General features: G+C 35.8%; 1 protein-coding gene across 2 annotated transcripts in view; it reads left to right on the top strand.

Annotated features, from left to right (window-relative positions):
• The first annotated feature begins 3,350 nt into the window (after positions 1 to 3,350).
• Positions 3,351 to 18,694, top strand: part of LOC143685046 (putative G-protein coupled receptor 141) — a 61,348-nt gene continuing 46,004 nt past the window's right edge. Inside the window, exon 1 of one of the 2 annotated variants that reach the window (XM_077162620.1) lies at positions 3,351 to 3,603. The gene's annotated coding sequence lies outside the window, so the exon portion shown is untranslated. Of the gene's footprint in view, positions 3,604 to 15,779; positions 15,831 to 18,694 lie in introns of those variants that run through there. The other variant, XM_077162611.1, reaches the window with a different exon arrangement.

Here is an 18,694-nt window from a genome sequence, read left to right as displayed (position 1 = left end):
AAAAAAATTCTTGAATGAGAAGTAAATAACTGATAACCCTGCTGGCTTCTGGAGAAGGGAACAGTTTTGCTACAAGAGATGATTGGGAAGGAGATTGTCACTTTACATCCTTTTGTATGTTACAAATTTTGAATTATATGACTTTATTATCTATTAAAGAATCTTTACAACTATAAATATATATATATGTTTACTTGTGTGTTAAAAAAGCAACAACTTAAATTCAGACATACAGAGGCTCATAAAATAAGGTAGTCATCTGATGTTTTAATCTTTTAAAATGTCTTCTTCAAACTGCAAAAAGGAAAAGTGTTAGATCTGTCGAAAATATAAGAACTCTTCAAAATCAAAACAAAAGAATCTGTCTAAAGCAAGAAAGTATTTTTCATGTCATTTTTGAGAATCACTTCAATTTGACAGGGTGATAATCCCACAGCAGATGAACTGAGATGCAAACCCTCAGCTATACTAAGTTTAGCATATCAGTCCACTTCATTTCACAGCACACCACCTCTGTACTTTTAAATGACTTCTCCTGATATGTTTCCCTTGTAAGACCTCAGTACTAAAACTTATTGCTGAATTCTTTCATCTTTTACATTTTATTTTAATTGCATTCAATGTTTTCTCTTTTTCGATGTTCAGGAACATTATACAGTTAGATATAGCTCATTCTTATTTCTGAAGTTTTGAAATAAAATCTTCAAACAATCAAGTAGAATCTGACCTACTTGTTATGAATATGGAATTTGAATTTGTTATTAAATGCATATAAAATCATATATATGTATGAAACCATACATCATTCAAGTAACCAACACAAAATTATCACTTCAGCTTTCCCAATATCTAAATAGAAGCATTGCTCTGTGAATGCATTCATTCAATCCCTCCTAATAGAATGGATTTCTGCTAAGTTTGAAACATTATAAGATGTCCCTCTCATCACTCCTATTTAAGATCATACTGGAAGTCCTAGATAATACAATAAGACAAGAAAAGGAAATACAATGTATACAAGTTGGGAAAGTAGACATAAAAAGTGTCTTTGTTCACAAATGATACACTGTTTATGCAGAAAGTCCCAATACATCAGCAAAAGACTCCTGGAACCAATTATAACTGATTATAGCAAGGCTGTAGGATACAAAATTAATATACAAACTTTAATTGCTCTACTATATACTAGCAATGAACAACTGGAATTTGAAAAAAAAGGTACACCATAATTTATATCAGCATAAAAAATGAAATATTAGGTATAAAATAAAATATGTATAAGATCTATCTAAGGAAAACTACAAAACTCTGACAAAAATATAAAGAAGATCTAAGTAAATATATATTCTATGTTCATTGATAAGAAGACTTAATATTGTTAAGATGGCAATTCTTCCCACCTTGATCCATAGATTCAGTTCAATCCCAATCAAAATACCAGCAAGTTATTTTGTGGATATTGACAAGCTGATTCTAATGTTCATATGGAAAAGCAAAAGACTTAGAATAGCTGAAACAATACCAAAAAAGAACATAGCTGAGGGACTAACATTACTCAAATTTAAGATATAATATAAAGCTACAGTGTTCACAGTGTGATCATATGAAATAACAGACAAATAGATCAATGGAACAGAAGAGAGAGCCCAGAGTAGACCCACATGTATAAACATCGACTAATCTGTGACAAGGGGACAAAGGCAATTCAATGGAGAAAAGATAATCTTTTCAACAGACGGTGCTGGAGAAACTGGAAGTCCAGAGGAAAAAGAATTAATCTAGGCAGACACTTCATCCTTCACAAAAATTAACCCAAAATGGATCATAGGCTTAAATGTAAAATGTGAAAATATACAGCTTCTAGAAGATAACATAGGAGAAAATGTAGGTGACCTCGATTTTGGTGAGGACTTTTTAGAAACAACATCTAATACATGATCCATGAAAGAAAAAAATGGTTAGTTGGACTTTGTTGAAATTAAAAACTTCTGCTCTGCAAAAGATACTGCTGAAAGAATTAAAGCAGAAGCACATAATCAGAGAAAGTATTTGCAAAACACATATCTGGTAAAGAACTTGAACCAAAATATAGAAAGAACACATAAAAGTCAAAAATAAGAAAATAAACAACCCATCTAGTAGAAACCTCACCAAAAAAAGATACACAGATGGCAAATAAGCATATGAAAAGATATTCAACATTATATGTCATTAGAAAACTGCAAACTGAAAACGACAATGAGATACACTACACACCTGTTAGACTGGCTAAAATTCAAAACACTGACAACACCAAATGCTGATGAAGGTATAGAGCAACAGGAACTCTCATTCATTGCTGATGGGAATGCAAAATGTTACAGCCAATTTGGAAGACAGTCTTGCAATTTCTTATATGATATAGACTTACTATATGATGCAATAATCATGTTCCTAGGTGTTTACTCAAATTAGTTGAAAACTTATATCCACATTAAAACCTGCACACTAAAATTTATAGTAGTGTTATTCATAATTGCCAAAAATTGGAAGCAACATGGTATCCTTTAATAGGTGGATGTATGCAGAAACTGTGATGTAGCCATACAATGGAACATTATTCATCTATACCAAGAAATGAGCTGTCAAGGTCATGAAAATACATGGAGCAACCTTAAATGCAAATTACTAAGTTAAGGAAGTCAATGTGTAAAAGTTAAATACTATATGATTTCAACTATATGACATTCTGGAATAAGCAAAACTATAGAGACAATTTAAAAAAAGAATCAGTAATTGCCAAGGGTCTGGGGGATGGGGAAGAGGAATGAATAGGTGGAAAACAGCATGTTTTGGTAAGTGAAGCTATTCTTCATGATACTCTAATGGTGGAAACATGACATCAAGCATTTGTTAAAACCATAGAACTGGATGAGCTCCTCCTTGCACCCATGCGGAGCGGAGTACTCATGTGTGGTGGGGAGCACAATCACACTCCGGGATGCAGGAGAGGGGGAAGGAAAGGAAGAAACAGTGCGCGGAAGCCCCAGCTCGCCCACCTCTGCGACAATGTCTCTGGGGTGGAAGTCCTCTGCTTCCAGCTGCCTGGCCATGAAACCGCTGGAACATGAACCAGCTCCACGCAGAGAAAAAGTTCTGCATTGTGGCCTACAGCCTCTAGTTCTGGCCACGAGATCATCCTAGCTGCCTGCTAGCCTAGGGGCGGAGAGCAGCCTGAGGTCCCTGCCCAGCGCTTTTTTTGGGTAGGATCCCCTGAAGAACATCTAGCGCACCAAGTTCCAAGAAGCCTTCCAAGGCGTGCCTGGAAGTGTTTCAAGGCGTAACCGGAAGTGTTCCAGGGTGTGGAGAAGTTCGTCTCCCCGTGCGGAGGCAACACTTCATTATCATGAAGCAAGCAGTTCAACCACAGCAGTGACCTCAACCACAACATAAACTTGTACCGCAGCATCAAGCCGCACTCGTGTGGCATCTGCAGCAAGAACTTCACAGAGAAATCCGAGCTGCGCGACCACCTCAGCCTGCACTGGGGAGGTGGGCCCTACAGGTGCTTCTACTGTGACATACACTTAGCCACAAGCCTGCAGCACCCCAGGGAGTAGTAAGGTAAGTCCACGGGCGAAAACGTGCTGGAGGCCAGAGTGGCTGAGATCAACGTCCACATCTGCTAGTAGGCAAGCACCCAGAGCTCGAGCCCCAGGCTCCTGGGATGAGTGGAAAGGGGCTTCTGATGTCCAGGAAAATGCGGGTATGGGGTGGGGTGGAGGTGCTGGGATAGGGAGGAACTTGGCAGACATACATCCTGACAGAGGAACAGAAAATTTCTTAGAGAGAAGACCCTTCCTCTTCAGAGCCAAAGAAAATCAAGGAGATGGCCTTTAAGAAGGCCAGGGGAATACAGGGTTTAACTTCTCTTAGAGGAGCATGGATATGTGGAAAGAGGAGAAGCATCCTATAGGATGAAGAGGAAAAAAGATAGGAAATTATGTTATCTTGGACTGAAGGCTACCCAGGAGGAGGTTCTGACATTTCTTGTGTAGGGTTTGAGTGGCTGGGAATCAGGAGGGAATTTGGCATGAGGCAGTTTACATGCTCCTGTTGAGAATAAATCCTCCTGACAGGGAGTGACGGGGAAGAAGATTACTGACTCCTAGAAAAGGAACTGGGAGACAGTGCTTGAATACTGGGGGAAGGGAACTGTGGGTACAAGGCTGTCCACAATTCTAGGGAGAACAAAGGAGCCAGGTAAGAGAATATGGAGATAAGCATCCTGGGTAGATATTGGGGAGCAGGAATACAATAGCAAGAACAATGTGAATAGTCACTGGAGTTGCAGCAAAAAATAAAAAATTATTTAACTCTGCTAAATAATATTTTCAGTGATTGGGATTGGTGATCAGTAGGAATGAGAGAATAGTTTAGATCGACAAAGTTTGAAGGTGACCAATATCACCTGAGTAAAGATATTAACCCTGGTTCTGTTAAGGTATGGTCCCTAGAATTTCGAGTTCTCTAGAAATGCTGGAGGAAAAGAAGATGAAGAACTGGGAAATTTCATCAGCAGATGTTTTACATGCCTGCTGATTTCTTTTACAGATTTCCAGTAGAATTAGCTTGATGGAGATGCTCTGAAAGTTGTGGTTTTTTGTACACAGCTAGTGGGACCCTGCCCATAAATTACACCAGTAAAAGCTAACATAGAGTAGCATCAATGAGAAAGACATGTAGGTGTGGAAGCACAAAGGTTTTCAGAGAAGTGGTTTGAAAAATGAGAGATGTGGTTTTACGAGTGATATACCTTCCCTCTTAGCTTGTGTCATAAAATGAAAATCCGAGTTAAATCATTATCACGATCTTCCTCAGTGGGCAATACTTCTAAGGAAATTAGGTAAACTAGCATTTCTCAGTAATATACCACGTGTGTGTGATGTGCATTTCTTTTTCAGAGTTATCTTGTATGGTGAGTCGTATATTTCTGCTTTATACATGAAGAAATTGTCCCTCAGAGTAATTGTGTAGCCTGCCAAGTGAACTCCCCAGGTCAGATGGGAGTCCCATAATGTCTGCCCACAACACCTGGAATTTTTCCTTTAAGTTAAACTATCTGTAGAATCCAAACACTGTTTCTTCTCTCCATTTGCAATTAGAAACAATTTTATAGTGATTAACTTAAGAATTTTTTAATTTAAAGAAACAGACAGCATGGCTAAATGTGACTTAAATGAGTCCAACGTTTAATTATCTCACATTGAAAGACTTCTTGAGATAGATGGTGTGATGAGATAAAGGTTTTGCAGTTGCTCAGCTGATGTTGTCAAAGACCCAGCTCTTTAATTATCTGATATACCAACCTCAGCATGTTGATAAGTTATGCTTACACTTGTCCCTGCATGGCCATATCCCTCATCCCAGGCAGTTTACCCTCACTCAGCTAAGTTTACAAGAAGAGACAGTTTTCATTGATCTTTTCTTTTGTTTGTTTTTTTAAACAGATGAAAATCCTTCTTAGGAATGTCCAGTGGCCATGCTGGATCATGTGACTATTTTTAGACCAATCAGTTACTGGAAAAGGGGAATTGTGTCACCAAGCTTGGCTTAGACTAATCGGTTTCACTCACCAGGGCTAGGCAATTAAAATTACATCTACTTAAAAGCAAAATGTGGAGGAAATCCCTGGGTAAGTAATCGACAGTGTCTGCCATAAATATCAAATTACAGAAAATGCATCCTTATGTCAACTTTTGATTCAAGGTGTTTGGTGCATACTTTATTTTTTGCAAAAGCATAAGAGGCAATTGCTTGAATATGGCCTCTCTTTCTCTCTAGGCCCAACTCTACAGGTGGAATCATTGCCCTCCCCCTTGTGTGGTGTTCAGGGCAATGTGGGATGTGTCTCCTAGGGAATGGCCTGGCCCTGGTACCGTGGGATTGACAATACCTTCCTGACTGTGGTTGGGGGGACAGAGAAATATAACAGAGTAAGGTATCAGTGGCTGGAGGAGTTCAAATAGAGTCAAGGGGCTATTCTGGAGGCTACTCTTATTCAAGCTTCAACTAGATATTGCTAATTGCCATGGTTTGCCAACCCCCAACTGACATTATTCCTGTTAACACTAAAGAACACCAAGGGCTCTGAGATCCTACAAAAGTTGCATGCACTAAGTTTACTTTTAGAAACCTAAAATCTTCAGATTGTTTCTAGGGCAGATAAGTCCGGAAAGCTAGAAGTGCCAGTCTGTCCAGGAACATCAGCTAGTTCTATACCCTCCATCGCATATTGTCATCCCAAGTGGGGTACCATTTTTAATGTGAAAAAAACAAAGTTAGAATGGGCATAACCCAAATATCCCTAAAGATTGGAAGAAGGATGAAAGGAGGAGGTGTTACAACAGCGAAGTTATGATTTAACAAATAAATAGGACTACTGAGTCATTACACTGATATTTCTTTTTGGTCTCCAGTATCTTGGAGCAGCAAGAAGGAAAACCTGAAGTTGTGGAACTGTAATCCACACCAAACTTTGAAATCAGTTTCATGACTACTTCTTAAATATACTTTGAAATATATTATTTTTTTTGTATGTATGCTATATTTCATAATAAAAATGTAAAAAAAAAAGAAGCAAGTAGAGACTAAGACAGGTTGATTTACTGAAAACAATTGATAGATATATTGATTTGGGTGGTACATTTAAGAGTACTTTTAAAATTAAGAATGATGATATTTAGATGAACCTGATTCACAGTTGGGTTCTCCCATCATAAAAACAACCCATTTAACCAACTATTAAACATTTGTGAAGATATGTAAAAGTAAACAGTTTTTTGATACTAAAATAGCATGCCAAAATCTTTTGGTACTATCCTGTCCACTGTCACTAATTGGAGATGCAGTTTCAAATTAATTTAGTGAGAAGAGTTTAGTGACTCAGATGCCTCTCTTCTAATGGGGAACTGGAGGAGCAACTGTGCATATTAAAGATTTCATTTGATCTGGGTGTGGGTGATACTGTTTCCAGGAAAGCAGAAGCATGGGTTCTTTGCACACTCTACTTCCTAGATTGGCCATGGAGAGATGTGTCTGTAAGTGAAAAGGTGGCATTTGATGTCTCTTTTTCAGACTGTCATTTCACATATAGGGTGACTCTAATGAATACATAAAATGGGCATAATAGCGCTATCTTACAGGGTTGCCCTCAGGACTTAGAAAACATGAAGAACATACTTATTAAAGGCATACATATTCAATAAATGCTAGCTAATAAAATTATGAATATCATTAATGGAACTTTGGCTAGTACAATACTAAGTAATTACAGCATGTTTTAACAATGGTCTTCGGCAACTTACCATAATATTTCTAAAGTTTCTTCCTCATCAATAAAATGAGACTAGTGATTCCTAATCCATAGGGTTGTTATGAGGATTATATAAGAAAAAATATTGAAATACTTAATACCTGCCTAGAGCATCTAAACATCCATTCATCCATCCTCTCACTCACCAAGAAAAAATTTATTAAATGTATACAATGCTTTTTGTGCTATTGTGTTAAATGTTGGTGAATCAGTCATAGATAAATCATAATCCCTAATTTCACAGACCACCATATTATTTTAAACTCTTCACAAAATATGAATATTGATCTAAACAAGAGTTTATTATGTAGATAAATTAAGGTTCTGGTGTGGAACTTGTGAATGATGATGAATAGGAGATGGCATGTGAGAAGGCAGTAGTGTGTACTAAGCTGAAAGTATTCAAAGACAGAGAGACCATCTAGCAAAGTAGTAGTCAGTGCAATGAGGACTTTCAGTGATATTGCATAAGCAGATGACAAGTTCCCCAGCAAAGGCAGAACCAAATTAACAGGCAGCTTCTGGAGCTATACTGTTAAGAACAATGCCTGGTGAAATAAACAATTGTTGAATGGCTTAATAAATTCATCCATGGAGAATAAATGCACTCTGGAGATACAGCAGTCAAACCAGGAAGGAGACAAAGGTGAAAGTAAATAGGAAGCCCAGAGATTTTTTTTGAATAGCAATGAAACTGTTTTTGGGTGCTAACCAACCACCAATAAGTCTTTTATCTTTCTTTGACAAAAGCTTGGCATTATTTGAGGAACTTTCTTGACTTCTTACTTGAAGAGGAGTGTTGGGTAACCAAAAAAACTATTACTGGTAATGAGCTCTGGGCTAAGGTCGATCAGGTAAGGATACTGCCTGGAAATGAGGAAGCCAAATCTGTAAGCACAGGGCTACTAAAGGGAGATGAAGCCAGAAAAGTCAAAAGCCAGGTGAATGTAGAATGGAGGATGAAGTAAGAAATTAAGGTTATAACCAAGAGAGAGTAACAAGACCATTTCTGTTAACAGTGTTGACGTGTCTGAAGCTTATTATAATTCTTTGCTTACCTGTAATAAATTTTCTTGTGATCCACCTTACCAGATGAACTTCCAAGTCCTGTGTTTTACTGTGAGTGTAGAGTCTACATATTTATTAATAGGGCTGGTAATTTAAGTTATGACATGTCACCAGAATGAAGGTTAAGTATATTCATTAGACACAGCTTATGTGGCTTTCAGCCAGGCATTTGGAAAGGTTTCTGTTGGCCGTATTGACCTGATGGAAGCTCATGATGAGTGATATTTGGAGGATAGTTCTAGCCAGAGGACACCCATTACTGAACTGTTTCCAAACAGGGAGCTTTTGGGTTGCTGGTGAAGGACTCAAACCTCTGTTCTTGTCTTTTGGAAAGTTTTTCACATATTGAACGAAGGAGCAGATGTCAGATTGCTGGAGCAAAGTAAAGTTTAGTAAAGATCAATGCAATGGTCTTCTCTTGGGTCCCCAGACACAAGATGGTGGAAGTTGTGTCTTGTATTCAGCACTTCAAAAAGCACCACATAACGAGAGACATCATTTCATACTGCAAGTGTTAGACACAGTTCTGGCTGTCACCCTTTAAAAAAGAGGAACTTAAGTAAAGTGAAGGATACTGAAAGCATAGTGACCAGGAGGATGAAGAATCATCATCATGTGAATACTATTTTAGAAGTTCAAAGCTCCAGACATGGAGAAGAGAAGATTCAGACTGGACAAGATAAATGTCATCCAGGATTTGCAGAACTCATGGAGAAAATGTGGGCTTAAACTTGTTTTTTAAGGCTGTAATGGAGGTAGATGGCAAGGGAAGGGGTAGATGGTATAGGAAGACATTTAGTTCATAAATAATGAATAACTTTAAATGTCAGAAGATGAGCAAGTAGAGACTCAAGGCTTATTTGAAAGGGTTTTTCCAGTATCAATGAGTGTTTTTAAACACTGAAATTCTATGCTTCAATGTTCCCTCTCCTGCTTTTTAAGTATTCAGCATGGAATCATTACCAATCTCATTCTTTTGTGGGGCTCCAATATTGAAATTCATTCCTTTTAGGTGTTTAAAAAGATTCTTAATATCTTGAGCAGAGTTCAACCAGAGTTTACTTTGTATATTGGACTTAATAGGTGAAAGCTGGAAGTTCACAAACACCATATCAAATTTGTTCCAAATGAGCTTTAAATATGGATATGAAGGTAATTGTTCTGGCACTTATTTCAGTGGGGATGAAACATTGACCAAACATATTTCCGAGTGAGGAAAAGGATATTTTAGCATCATATGCAGGAAAATGAGCGTAGCATGTAAGTAACTTGGAAAAGGATGTTCAATCTTTGAGGTCTCAAGGGAAAAAAGAGAATGTTGGCTCTCATAAATATAATGAATATTATTTGAAAAATAATAGAACTGTGAAAATACTTAGTGTTAAATCACTTTCAGCACTGAATTTCCAGTGGGGCCATTTTTTAAAAATATGAACTTTTATTATTTGAGTATAATGTGACCACCACCCAGATTAAGAGAGAGCACAGAAGCCCCCTTGTCTCTCCTTCCAGTCACTCCCCCTACTCTTTCCACTTTCCCCAGCAATAACCATTAGCGTGACTTATAAGTTTGGCCTGTCTTTAAACTTTATGTAAATGTAAATGCAATTGCATAGTGAATTTTTTTTTAATCTGGCTTATTTTGCTCAATACTGTGTTTGTGAAATCATCCATGTTTTTGTTTGTACCATTACTTCATTCACTTTCACTGCTGCAGAACAATTCTATACATCTCACAAGTTCCTTTTGTTTTTGAACCGTTCTGTTGTAGATCAACATTTGGTCTGTTTCCAATTTGGGACTGTTACTACACATACTCCTGTTATGAACATTCTTGTAACCTTTTTTTGTAAAATAAATCGGCATTTTCTGTCAGCTATATGTAATGGAATTGCTGGCTTAAGGAATATGTGAGTGTTCAGCTTTAGAAGTAAAGCTTTAGTTGTAGCACTTCTCCACTTCCTCTAGAAGTATATGAAAATTCTATTTGCTCCACATCCTCTTCAACACTTGACTTTGTGATTCTGTTTAATTTTGGGCATCTGGTGTATTTTAGGTGGTATTCCATTGCATTTATCTTCATTTCTCAAAAGGCTCATATGGTGAGCAACTTTTTATATGTTGTATATGTTTATGTATAGGAAACCTTTTGCAAATTGCCTAGTCATGTATTTTGTGTATATCACTGTTATTGCATTATCTGTTTATATCCTAATGATATATATTTGATATGAGTCTTTTGGCGGTTATATGAACTATAAAGACCTCTTCCTACTCTGTAGTTTGCCCTTTTATTCTTTTGATGATTTCTATTTGAAGGACATACAATCTTATATTAATGTAATTCATCTTACCAGTCTCTTGTTTTATGTTTAATCGTTTTGGTGGCCTTTAAAAGAAATCTTTCTATATATCATGATCATGGTATCTTCTGGAAGTTTTATTATCTTAATTTCACATTTGGAATAAAAATATATGTGAAACTGGTTTTTAGGTATGGTATGAAATAGGGAGTCAAATTTTTTTTTTCCCATTTGGATGTTTAATTGACCTGGCACCATTGATAGAGAAGACTACAATTTCCTGCACTGTGACCTTTGCAATAAATTGTGTTCATATATGTATGGATGAGTTTCTGGACTCTATATTGTTCAATTAATCTATTTGTTATAGTGCCAATTCTGGACTGTCTTGAAATATTGTTCCTTTAAAATAAATCTTGATATCTACTAATTCAGATATGTTCCTTTCTTTCACTGTCTTGGGCATTTTAGCCCTTTACACTTTCATGTAAATTTTAGAATCAACTTGTTAATTACCACAAAAAAACTTGCTGGAATTTTTATTAGAGATGTATCAAATATAGGCTATTTGGGGAGAACTGACATCTTCACAATAATGAATATTTTTAACTATAAGTAAGCAATAGTATTCTATTCTTTGAAGTCTTCTTTAATTTGTTTCAATAACATTTTATATTGTTCTACATAGAAGACTCCACGTCTTTTAGATTTATTCCCAGAAATTTAATGTTTTCTCATTTGTGATGCTAATTTGGGTGGTATTTTTTTATTAGATAAGTGTATGTATACAGAACAATCATGCATAAAATACAGAATTCACACATACTACCCTAATATTATAACATTGCATCAGTAGGTCCATTTGTTACAATTGATAAAATCATGTTCTTTATAATTGTACTATTAACTATATCCACGGTTTGATTTGGTGTTCCTTGTTTCTGTTGTGCATTCCATGGATATTTTTTCAATTTTTATTCTGGTCTCATATATACAACCTAGTATTTCTCCTTTTAACCACATTCAGATACATATTTCAGTGCTGTTAATTATACTCACAATGCTGTGCTACCATCACCAATATCAATTACTAAAACATTTCCATCATTCCAAATAGAAACTCTGTACATTTTAAGCCTTAATCCCCTATTCTGTATCCCCACCCTGCCCCCTGGTAACCTATGTTCTAGACTCTGACTCTAGAAATTTGCTTATTCTAGTTATTTCATATCAGTGAAATCATAAAATATTTGTCTTTTTGTGTCTGGCTTATTTCATTCAACATGGTGTCTTCAAGATTCATCCATGTCGCATGTATCAGAAATTCATTCCATTACAACTGAATAAAATGCCATTGTGTGTACATACCACATTTTATTTATCCATTCGTTAAGGGACACTTGACTTGCTTCTATCATTTGGCAGTTTTGGTAATGATGCTACACAGGTGTGCAAATATCTGTTTGAGTCCCTACTTTCAGTTCTTTTAGATATATGCCTACTAATGGATTGCCGGCTCACATGGTAGTTCTATACTTAGTTTTCTGAGGAACCACCAAACTATATTCCACAGCAGCTGCACTATTTTACATTCCCACCAACAATGAATGATTGGTATTATTATTAGTTTTTTTTTTGTATGCTGTATGGTGGGGTCACATTTCATTCTTTTTCCATGTGAGAATCCCATTATTGTAGCATCATTTGTTGAATTTTTGTTGTTGTTGTTTGTTCTTGTTGATTTCTTTTGTTTGTTTTGGGAAGTGCATGGACCAGGAATCGAACTCGGAGCTCCCACATGGCAGGCAAGAATTCTACCACTGAGCTACCCTCGCCCCCCCATTCGTATTATTTTTAAAATTTGTATTCCTATTCATTTGTTGTAAGTTAATTTTTGCAAATAAGCACAAAAGTAGTGGCTTTTCCAAATTAACGTGTATTTTATTAGTGCATCTATGAAGTCTTCAGATTTTTTATGTATTAAATAATACCACTTTCAAATAAAGACTATTTTATCTTCTGTATGTATGTTTATATATAAATAGTTCATGTATATTTGCCTGAAATGTTATTATTCATATATATATTTCACCAGATACAGAATTGCAAGTTGGCAGTTATTTTCTTTCATCATTTTGAAGATGTTGTTCCATTTTCTTTGGGTTCCATTGTTATTGTTGGGAAATCTGCTCTTACTCTTTATTATTGCTCATTTAAAAGTAATCCCTTCCCCTACCCTCAACTGATTTTATGGTTTTTGCTCTTAGTTTCAAACAGTTTTGTGTACCTGGGCATGGGTTTTCTTTTTATCTCCTATTTGGAGTTGAAAGTGGTTCATGAGCCATGGCTTAAAGTCTTTTGTAATTATGGAATGTTTTCATTTATTATATATATTTTTTGTATGCTGTATGGTGGGGTCACATTTCATTATTTTTCATGTAAGTATCCCATTATTGTAGCACCATTTGTTGAATTTTTGTTTGTTTCGGTTTTTTGTTTGTTTGTTTGTTTTGGGGAAGTACATGGACCAGGAATGGAAACTGGGTTTCCGGCATGGCAGGCAAGAATTCTACCACTGAACTACCCTTGCACTCCTCATTTATATTCTTTTTAAGCCTTGTTTTTGACCAGTTCTTTCTCTCCTCTCTTCTGGATCCCAATTATGGTCAGATCAAACTTTTCCCTGTGTCCTACGTCTTTTATGTGCCTTTATGTAATTTCATCTCTTTTTTTTTGTCTCTGTGGTTCAGTGTGATATTTTTCACTGACCTGTTTTCCAGTTCTCTTATTTTTTCTTTTCAGCTGTGTCTAATCCATTAGTGCCCCTCAACTGAGCATTTAATTTTAGTTATTTTACTTTTCAGCTTCAGAATTTCCTTTTAATTTTCTATAAATAAATTACTGTAAATATTTCTATAAATAAATAGTTGGGAAAGTGTCTGTAGTGTCATCTAATTTCTTGAAACTACTAATCACCATTATTTTAATATCTATGTCTGATAACTCCCAAATCTGTATCTTCTTGTGGATTTTTTTTTTTTATTCTCGCAGTTTTGTTTTGTTAGTCATCTCTTGGCACACCTGTTAATATTTATTCAGTTTTGGACATTGTGTGTAAAAATTCAAACATGAATTTGATGCACTGAATAGTGTTATTTTCCTCTAGAGTATGTCCTTTTCTTTGGATAGGAGCTGTTAGGATGGTGGCAAATCCCATAATCTAGTCGATGATTATCTAAGGGCCTAACCCATTCTGTTGATTTTAAATAGGGCCTCCACTTTTGTAATGGTTTACTTCTAATTTGTGCCTTCCCTTAACATATGGCCCTTCGGTGGTCCCACATGGAAGCTTGAGGGGGATAAGAAAGGTGCTACCTCCTGAATAAACTCTGGACTCCAGTTTTGTCCCCTAAACCTGGTGCTCTTCACATATGAGCTTCTCCACTTTTTCTTCTCAATTTCAGTCCTCAGTTCTAGTTTCAAATCAGCAGTATCTTGAGGAAAACGAATAATTAAAAATCAGGTTTATGTTTTTGTACTTTCCTTCAAGTTCCCACTGCCTGAACAATTTTCCAAGGCCTTAGCACCAGTAAGTTTTGTACTCTGTCTAGTTTTTTCAGCTGCTCTCAGCAGGAGGACGTGTCTACAACAGTCTTCTTTTTATCGCTAAAATTTGAAATCCTTCTAGCATAAGTTATTTTGAAGCATATCACTCTTTTACTCATAACAGAAAGAGTGCACACCTCTAGAAATTGAAGGCTTTTCAGATGTAGAGTCTTTCTTTTCAAAAAGAAAGCTAAAAGAAAGAAAAGAAAATCAGATGCACTTATGATACCATGTTTGGAATAAGAGATGTGAAAAATAAAAATAAAATACTTCACAAACTTCACCTAAAATACTAGTGCTGCAGCATTGTAAGAGAGACCAGAAATCCACAGAAATTTCCAAAATTATAATCCTAGTTAGGGTCTTTTAGAGTAAATCTAATCCAAGGCCAGTTTCAATTTGAGGCTCCCATTATTTTATTAAATGCAGAAATGTCGAAATAGGGTAAAAAGTTGGAGTATATTTAAAATGTTAACATTTAACACACTAACATTTTAAATACATACTTACATACAACATAATTATGTGATATACAAGGCAATTAAATATTAAATTTATTAAAATATTAATTTATACTGTTGTATTGAAATATATGCATGTTAGAGCATTTTAAGGAACTTATTTTTCTTTCAGTGCTTTCATAGTATCTCTATGCCTCTGCATATAACTTCTTTAGAGATAATGTTAGGAGGCTAAAACAAGCAAGAACCTTTGGACAAATGCACCCCCTTCCCCTACCACTCTGATAGACTCTGGCTGTTTCTTAATTCTTATTAAATTAGCTGATTACAACATTGTGTTTCAGTCTGTTATCTTTCAATGATGGAGCTAATCATCAAAATACAGTATAAGATCAGGAACTATAGATCCCCAGTGGGCTACAGAACAACTCTATAAATTTTCTCCTTATTTGAAGGAAAAATTATATAGATTATTTTGCCCTGAATTCAATACTGGTTATCTGTCCTGTTTTTAATAATATCACCCTGTCTAGTTTTTAAATTCTTTACAAAATCTAGTTTCAATGAAATAAGTCACACGACCTTAATAAATATTTCCTGACGGTTGGTCTTCCTGTAATTTTGAAACTAGTACTGCTCATCCTTACGAGCTTGGTTCTTCAGTGTTGTTGTATTTGAAATTCTTTTTTTTTTTTTTTTGAGGTTTTGCGGTTACTGTTAACCCTCAGGAAATTAAACTTCCTTTTGTTTGCTGAGCCAAGCAGGGCCTTTTTTTTTTTTTTTTTTTGCATGGGCAGGCACCGGAATCCAATCCAGATCTCCAGCATGGCAGGCGAGAATTCTGCCTGCTGAGCCACTGTGGCCTGCCCCAAGCAGGGCCTTTTCTAATGCACACATTCCACGTAACTGCCACATCAGTCTTGCTGTTGGAAAAGAACCCCCTTTGGAATTCAGACGGGTCATTTATCTCTTCTCCCCCTGAAAAACTTCAGACGGGTCATTTATCTCTTCTCCCCCTGAAAAACTTTGCTTTTCAAGGTATGTGTAAAAGGCTTGAGGGTGGAGTGGGCACATGAATGAAAATTATGCGCAAAGAATGTATGCCAAACTTATCATTACTGTTCTAATGCAGAATCTTTAGGCAGCCTTGTTATTAGAAAAACAGCACAACTGCGTCTTTATACAAAGAATTCTTCTTTACCTGTGTAGAACACAGTACTCCGAAGGTGAAACTCTGTTTTTATTTGTGGTTAATATAGACAAAAATGGTTTCAGAATTTGTCAAAAAAGGTACTCTGGCTAAAAACATCATAGAAGACTCCATGTGACCTGCTACTGCATTTGTATACTCAAATGCATTTAAATGAAGTTTTAATTTGTTTTCCATTATAAAATCTTTAAAATGTATTACTGCTAATATTATCAGGTTTAGTTTGAAACCATCTCTCAGCCCTAATCAATAGAAGAAAAAATCAATAGCAATCAGGCAGTTTGAAATTTCTAAGAGAAACATATTCAAAATAACAGATGAAATAATGGTTATTGTAATTCTTTACATTCTATTTTTAAAGGTCTATATGATAGGTACAGTCTGAAAATAGCTGTGAAAAATCACATACATAAAAGTTAAGGGCAACAAGGTCAAATAATGACTTTAAGTGAAATTCTTTCTATACCATCATTTCCTAATTATAAGAAGTTGTGTGTTTCAAATATGTGGAACTGAACATAACTGCAAAGTTTCAAAAAAGTCAGTACTCCACAATCTCAGTTTGAGAGTTATAATTTGCTTCTTTAACAGATTTGTTATGTGATTTTGGATGGGTCACAATTCTTTGAATTTCAGTTTCCTACACAATTGCATACTTTTTATCCAAGGAATTAATAAGTACTTCAAATTATAACCCCTTGTTTGTTTATTAAATTGGATTTAAATCAATCAATCACTTTTTTAATCAATGAGTAGGAATAATGGGAAGACCGATGGATTAGGAATCAGGTGGTACAAATTCTAGTCTTCTGTCTTTTAGTAATTGGCTAACATTTGGGAAATATTATCCAACCATTCTAGGCCAGAGGTTGGCAAACTTTTTCTATAAAGGATCAGATATTAAATACATTAGACTTGGCGGGCCGCGGTGGCTCAGCGGGCAAAGTGCTTGCCTGCTATGCCGGAGGACCTCGGTTCGATTCCCGGCCCCAGCCCATGTAACAAAAACGGAGAAACAGAATACAATAAAACCAGAAAATGTTTAAAAGATGTTTCCCTTTCTTCCTTCCTTCCTTCCTTCTATCCTTCCTTCCTTCTCTCTGTCTTTCCTTTAAAAAAAAAAAAAAAAAAAAAAATACATTAGACTTTGCAGGCCAAGAGACAAAATTGAGGATAATATTTAGGTATTTACATAACCATTACAAATGTAACCATTTAAAAATATTAAAAACATTCTTTGCTTAGAAACTGTATGAAAATAGGAGGTTAGCAAGATTTTGTCTGCAGGTCATAGTTTGTCAATCCCTGTTTTAGTTAAAGATTTCTACAACCATAAACTGGGAGTTGTGGACTAGATCAGAGAACCATAAGGGAGGGGATGCAGGTCTTAATGGTGATCTACCAAGTCCCTGAAATTGTACACAAAATTTTCAGTGCATGTGACTATGTCCACAGATTTCAAGAGATTTTCAAAGTGGTCCAAAACCAGTTAAGGTAAAGAACCACTGAATTAGCTGATTTCTAAAAGTGGTTTCCTAATCTAAAATTCAATGAAACTATGAAATGTTTTTTTTTTGAAACTGTGAAATGTTTATTGGGTGCCGACTATATGTAAACCATTGTGTTAGCACTGTAAGAGACATGGCACATTATTGACTGAAATAATGTGTCAAATTATGTTTTTAAAAAAACTAAGATGCATATATGCAAATCAGCATCTCCTTCAAAGTAATAACCTTGAAAACAATTCCATCATTGCTCAAACATTCCTGAGATATTACTGTGGAAATTATCTTCAATTTTAGTTTATGAGTTAATCAAATTATTTGCCAGATGTTCTTATTGTCCTACCTTGCTTTGGAATGCCAGTGGTATTATTCATGACAACAATAACCAGACTAAATCTAAGCAGGATTTGCCTTCCTTAAAACTGATTTCCGTAAGAAGAGGGAATGTGTCTTTCTGCCTTTGCATTTTAGAACACTATTTGGCACATAGTAAGTGCTCAGATCTCTTGAATGGATGTATGAGTGACTGAATGGATAAATGAATGGATGAAAAAATGAAGACACTGTTATTGAGATTATGTGCTGTAGGTGATGGCGGCTTGTAACCCTAAATGCTCTGAAAACCGTGATTACTAAATCCAAAGATTGCTTCTCTATTCTACTTGGACATAACAATGATTTCAAAATAGTCAACTAAAGATTGCAGTTCCTGGGGATTAAGTCACTTTTTAAAAAGTAAGTGCAGTTTGTTAAATTTAATTCACATGTGAGAGAGAGTACTTCTTTAAACTTTGCGAGTAATAAACTCTCTGGGCTGGGATAACTGGAGAGTGAAATTTTATTGATGAATAGCCACACCGTCAGCCTCCGAGCCCTCACAAAATGTGTAAATAGTAGTTTTTTTCTGGGGAATCTAAAAGTCAGAGGTAATAGAGTTTAGGACACCACTTTGCTTTCTAATAAAGAAGTTCAACACTGAGCTCTATTGCCTACCCAATTATGATACTCAAGTCCAAGCACTGTTGGTGGGGATCCTTCTCAACTACGTGGGGTATGTATCTCCCTTCTTTCGCCATAATGACTCCGTTTTTCTAAAAAAAATCAGTGTATAATATCTGGTTTATGGCTTCCAGGGCCTGTCCTTATTTACTTCTCAAGGGAAGTTTACATTTTTAATATTTTAA

The sequence above is a fragment of the Tamandua tetradactyla genome, chromosome 1, assembly GCF_023851605.1.
Source record: "Tamandua tetradactyla isolate mTamTet1 chromosome 1, mTamTet1.pri, whole genome shotgun sequence".
NCBI lineage: Eukaryota > Metazoa > Chordata > Mammalia > Pilosa > Myrmecophagidae > Tamandua > Tamandua tetradactyla.
This window is presented reverse-complemented; position numbering and strand designations above follow the sequence as displayed.